The sequence below is a fragment of the Oncorhynchus masou genome, chromosome 29, assembly GCF_036934945.1.
Source record: "Oncorhynchus masou masou isolate Uvic2021 chromosome 29, UVic_Omas_1.1, whole genome shotgun sequence".
NCBI lineage: Eukaryota > Metazoa > Chordata > Actinopteri > Salmoniformes > Salmonidae > Oncorhynchus > Oncorhynchus masou.
In genome coordinates this window covers 28,690,919-28,697,400 of record NC_088240.1, presented here as the reverse complement: position 1 = coordinate 28,697,400, position 6,482 = coordinate 28,690,919, and positions in this window count along the sequence as shown.

Genomic DNA, 6,482 nt, shown 5'->3' with positions numbered 1-6,482 from the left:
TGAAAGTGGGAAAATCTGTCTGTGCAGCAACGCACACAGACGGAGAAGCACAAGTGGCGAGGGTGTGCTGCATAAGAGGGGGCGAGGGAAGGGAAGGGAAAATTGGGAAATTAGTGCTGTGACGTCGTCATGGCAAGGCAAAACGTCATCTAGCAACTTCTAGCGACAAATCAAGGAACCAATAGCTGATCTCACAAAAAAATAGTTGGCAACACTGGCCGCCATGAGCAGAGAGCATGTATCGTGACAGTGGTCACTAGTTATCGCAGCCACAAAGTCAGAAGGCCCGCCTACTCAACCAATCAGATGACGGAGTTTGTTGACACATACAGTGCCTTGCGAAAGTATTCGGCCCCCTTGAACTTTGCGACCTTTTACCACATTTCAGGCTTCAAACATAAAGATATAAAACTGTATTTTTTGTGAAGAATCAACAACAAGTGGGACACAATCATGAAGTGGAACGACATTTATTGGATATTTAAAACTTTTTAACAAATCAAAAACTGAAAAATTGGGCGTGCAAAATTATTCAGCCCCTTTACTTTCAGTGCAGCAAACTCTCTCCAGAAGTTCAGTGAGGATCTCTGAATGTTCCAATGTTGACCTAAATGACTAATGATGATAAATACAATCCACCTGTGTGTAATCAAGTCTCCGTATAAATGCACCTGCACTGTGATAGTCTCAGAGGTCCGTTAAAAGCGCAGAGAGCATCATGAAGAACAAGGCAGGTCCGGCACACCAGGCAGGTCCGAGATACTTTTGTGAAGAAGTTTAAAGCCAGATTTGGATACAAAAACATTTCCCAAGCTTTAAACATCCCAAGGAGCACTGTGCAAGCGATAATATTGAAATGGAAGGAGTATCAGACCACTGCAAATCTACCAAGACTTGGCCGTCCCTCTAAACTTTCAGCTCATACAAGGAGAAGACTGATCAGAGATGCAGCCAAGAGGCCCATGATCACTCTGGATGAACTGCAGAGATCTACAGCTGAGGTGGGAGACTCTGTCCATAGGATAACAATCAGTCGTATATTGCACAAATCTGGCCTTTATGGAAGAGTGGCAAGAAGAAAGCCATTTCTTAAAGATATTCATAAAAAGTGTTGTTTAAAGTTTGCCACAAGCCACCTGGGAGACACACCAAACATGTGGAAGAAGGTGCTCTGGTCAGATGAAACCAAAATTGAACTTTTTGGCAACAATGCAAAACGTTATGTTTGGCGTAAAAGCAACACAGCTCATCACCCTGACCACACCATCCCCACTGTCAAACATGGTGGTGGCAGCATCATGGTTTGGGCCTGCTTTTCTTCAGCAGGGACAGGAAAGATGGTTAAAATTGATGGGAAGATGGATGGAGCCAAATACAGGACCATTCTGGAAGAAAACCTGATGGAGTCTGCAAAAGACCTGAGACTGGGACGGAGATTTGTCTTCCAACAAGACAATGATCCAAAACATAAAGCAAAATCTACAATGGAATGGTTCAAAAATAAACATATCCAGGTGTTAGAATGGCCAAGTCAAAGTCCAGACCTGAATCCAATCGAGAATCTGTGGAAAGAACTGAAAACTGCTGTTCACAAATGCTCTCCATCCAACCTCACTGAGCTCGAGCTGTTTTGCAAGGAGGAATGGGAAAAAATTTCAGTCTCTCGATGTGCAAACTGATAGAGACATACCCCAAGCGACTTACAGCTGTAATCTCAGCAAAAGGTGGTGCTAGAAAGTATTAACTTAAGGGGACTGAATAATTTTGCACGGCCAATTTTTCAGTTTTTGATTTGTTAAAAAAGTTTGAAATATCCAATAAATGTCGTTCCACTTCATGATTGTGTCCCACTTGTTGTTGATCCTTCACAAAAAAATAGTTTTATATCTTTATGTTTGAAGCCTGAAATGTGGCAAAAGGTCGCAAAGTTCAAGGGGGCCGAATACTTTCGCAAGGCACTGTATACCGGTTTACGGTTTGTTGGAAACGTACAATCAGATGAGGGATTTATGCAGACGAGAGACGCATTTATTTTATCTAGAAATCCATCAATGATTTGGTTATTTATTAGCTATAATAAAACCAACCATTCTAAATGCAAAGTGGTAATCAGATGTCTTATTCAAACTCCGCTTGCAAGCCTATCATGATGTTTGCACTTACTCATAGTTACTTGTCTTAACCCAATGTAGGTTTACTCCAACATCTACATTGTTTTTAAAATGGCATGTAGATAAACAAATTGACATCTTGATTTGAGTTTGTTATTTTCAAAATCCACAGGTAAAACGTTCAGTTTCACATTTCACAGAAGAAAAAAATGTAAACATGAAAAATGTATTTGGCACCTAGGCACCTACTATAATAATTTACACGTATCTATTTAACTTAGCATAGCCCTGCAGTTGAACGTTTTGTTATGTTGTACCTGTTTCCCTCTCTGTTCAAAGGTATGGTCTTCAGAGGACAAAAGTGACTTTGTTTTTTCATTTTAGATTTTTTTTTTACATGTACGGTATTCATACACTTTACATACATGGTACTTTTATACACAGCATTACACATAAAATGGTACTCATCATTACATACATACATTACATCTTGCAATAAGTACCATGGGATCTTTAGTGACCACAGAGTTAGGACACCCATTTAAAGTTCTTTTATCTTCTTCAATGTTATTGAGGAACATTATATTGTTAGTTAGTACTTCAACATTATTCAAATGAAATGAATGTTGTAAAAGTGTATGGTATAAAACATAGTGATCCGTCTTTGAAGGTACTGCCTTCTTGTTCATTTTAGCAGCATATTTCTCTTTGGCTTTTGTTTGTCTGTCTATCCCCTGGTGGCATTCATACATATTTGTGCCCACAACTTGAAGTGGAACACCATTGAATGGGAGACTTTTAATCTCCCAACTGAGTTTTTTTTCTTGCCACTGTGCATATGTTGAAGGTCAAGAATATGACATATTGCTATTAGAATGAAAGGCTTGTATGAGAACTAACAACTTCGCTCTATGAAATAGAATAACTCCTCTGTGCTAGGAATTGGATCCCTTATACTAGCTAGATGATTTTAGACGAGAGTGGCAAAACGTAGCTACTAGTTGGAAGCACAGAATCATCTAGAAGGTCGTTGTATGCTGTAGCATTAAGGGGAAAGAAATCTAAAAGCAACTGAAAATAATTAGATTACGTTACTGAGTTTGGGTAATCCAAAAGTTACGCTACTGATCAAAATGTGGACAGGTAACTAGTAACTGTAGCAGATTACATTTAGAAAGTAACCTACCCAACCTTGATTAACATCAAGGGAGATACTATTTTCACTGTAACCTTGCAACAGCTCTCTTTCTATATTTCTTTACTAAAATATATTCAACACGAAACTGGAAGTAGAAAAACAAAAGGAGAGAGAAAAAACTAAAGACCTAGATAAAACGTATTTGCAGAAAGACACCTGGACTGTTTCTATGGAGCCAGACAGATGTATGCCATTGTTCACATGCTACTGCGGCTCCATGCTGATCCAAAGACTCTTAATATTATGTCCCAGATTGTATCCTTTTCCCTATATAGTGCACTACTTGTACAGGGAATAGATTGCAACTTAGCATTCATCCCTATACCATTCTTCTTATGGAACCTGGTGCTCCCCGTTGCTCAGGCTCCTCTTATTTTTTGCAGGCCAAGGGCATAGCTGTATAATGAGGAGAATCCAGTCATGCTCTCTGAGTACTTAAGTATGTATATGGACTTTCAAATTCAAGAGAAGACAATGCAATAAAGAACCCACCAGACACATTATCTTGAAGAGACCCATTTTCATGAGCAGGACCATATGAGAATTATACTTTATTATGACTGTCTTGAATTTCAAAACATTTTAAGCATGCAAATGTTGGCTCAACATTCAAGGATCCTAGCGGCTAGGAGGAGTATGGACCGTTTTAGAGGGAAAAATAAGACATTCTATAACTGGGATGTTGCATTATATTGCATATATTCATGTTTATGTGTCAGTGTGTGTTATGTCGGTATGTTTTACTGCCTTTCATTTCTGAATATGTTTTTAGTTTACTTGTAGAAACAGCAAGGAAATTACATTTTGTTTTCAGTGTTGCAAATGATTAATGCTTCCAGCAATTACAGCAGCTCAGTCTGGTTTCACCTCAAATTCTCTTAATTCTTTATGCAGGTCCTGTTCTGCTCAGATCTGTTTGATTACAAAGACTCCCTCCCTGTGTCTCACACAAAACACCCAACGAAATATAAACTAATGGTTGTTGTATGATCAACTTCATAATAAAAGTGGTAAAATGTAAAAGCACAACCCCAAGTGAGGGCTAGAGGCAAAAAACTTTGTTCAAATACATTGTTTGGAAAGTATCTGTGTGTGTCCCAAATGGCTCCATGAGCCCTGGCCAAAAGTAGTGCACTACTTAGGTCATTGGGTGCCATTTGGAACATTACCCCTGTCTCCCAGTGTATTCTCTCAAATAATTCCAGATGGTGTTCCAGGGAGCTGAGAGATGTAATGTATGCAGATTGATATGCAGTCCGGTCTTTGAAAACCCCTCTGTTTTCTTTTTGCTTTGTGGATCGGCAAAGTCATCCGGCTCATATGTTCATTAAAATACATTGCATGTGTGCAGCACAATATAAAATAGAATCTATGTTAAATATTATGGACTCTTTACGCTGTATTTACAAATTCACATCAATAGTATTTCAACTATATGCAAGAAAATGAAGAAAGTTTAGTGTCTAAAATCTACTCTTGTAAGCTGTATGATGTTGGGCCTAATGTACGGCAGGGTAGCCTAGTGGTTAGAGGGGGGACTAGTAACCGGAAGGATACAAGTTCAAATCCCAGAGCTGACAAGGTACAAATCTGTTGTTCTGCCCCTGAACAGGCAGTTGCCCACTGTTCCTAGGCTGTCATTGAAAATAAGAATTTGTTCTTAATAACTGACTTGCTTAGTTAAATAAAGGTAAAATAAATAAATGCATAGGCTAGACCATGAACTTTGTTAAAACTCATGCTGCCTAAGAGCAATGTAATTGCAGTACCAGTCAAAAGTTTGGACACACCTACTCATTCAAGGGTTTTCCTTTATTTTGATCATTTTCAACATTGTAGAATAATAGTGAGACATCAAAACTATGAAATAACACATATGGAATCATGTAGTAACCAAAAAGTGTTAAACAAATCCAAATATATTTTATATTTTGGATTCTTCAAAGCAGCCACGCTTTGCCTTGACAGCTTTGCACACTCTTGGCATTCTCTCAACCAGCTTCACCTGGAATAATTTTCCAACCGTCTTGAAGGAGTTTCCACATATGCTGAGCACTTGTTGGCTACTTTTCTAATTAAAAACTAAATTAATTCTAAATTAATTGAAGACAGTGTCACCAGCAAAGCACCCCCACACCATCACACCTCCATGCTTCACGGTGGGAACCGCACATGCAGAGATAATCTGTTCACGTTCTCTGCATCTCACAGACACAGCAGTTCGAACCAAAAATCTCAAATTTGGACTCATCAGACCAAAGGACAGATATCCACCTGTCTAATGTCCATTTCTCGTGTTTCTTGGCCCAAGCAAGTCTCTTATTATTATTGGTGTCCTTAAGTAGTGGGTGCTTTGCAGCAATTCGACCATTCAAAAATTGATTAAATGTTTGTTTTTTCCATCATCAACATACAAACTATACCACATAATGACAAAGCAAAAACAGGTTTTTAGAAACGTTGCTAATTTATTAAAAATAAAAAAGTGAAATATCACATTTACATAAGTATTTAGACCCATTACTCAGTACTTTGTTGAAGCACCTTTGGCAGTGATTACAGACTCGATTCTTCTTGGGTAGGACGCTACATTCTTGGCACACATCCTTCTCTGCTGATCCTATCAAGCTCTGTCAGATTGGATGGAGAGCGTTTCTGCTCAGCTTTTTTCAGGTCTCTCTAGAGATATTTGAAAGGGTTGAAGTCCCTGCTCTGGCTGGGCCACTTAAGGACATTCAGAGACTTGTCCCGAAGCCACTCCTGCATTGTCTTGGCTGTGTGCTTAGGGTCGTTGTCTTGTTGGAAGGTGAAACTTCGCCCCAGTCTGGAGGTCCTGAGTGCTCTGGAGCAGGTTATCATCAAGGATCTCTCTGTACTTTGCTCCGTTCACCTTTCCCTCGATCCTGACTTGTCTCCCAGTCCCTGCCACTGAAAAACATCCCCACATCATGATGCTGCAAACCACCATGCTTCAGCGTAGGGATGCTGCCAGGTTTCCTTCAGAGATGACGAGTTCTAGCTTCGTTTCATCAGACCAGAAAATCTTGTTTCTCATTGTCTCAGAGTCCTTTAGGTGCCTTTTGGCAAACTCCAAACAGGCTGAGGATTGACTTCCGTCTGGCCAAATAGTTCAATCTCGGTTTCATTAGACCAGATAATCTTGTTGCTCATGG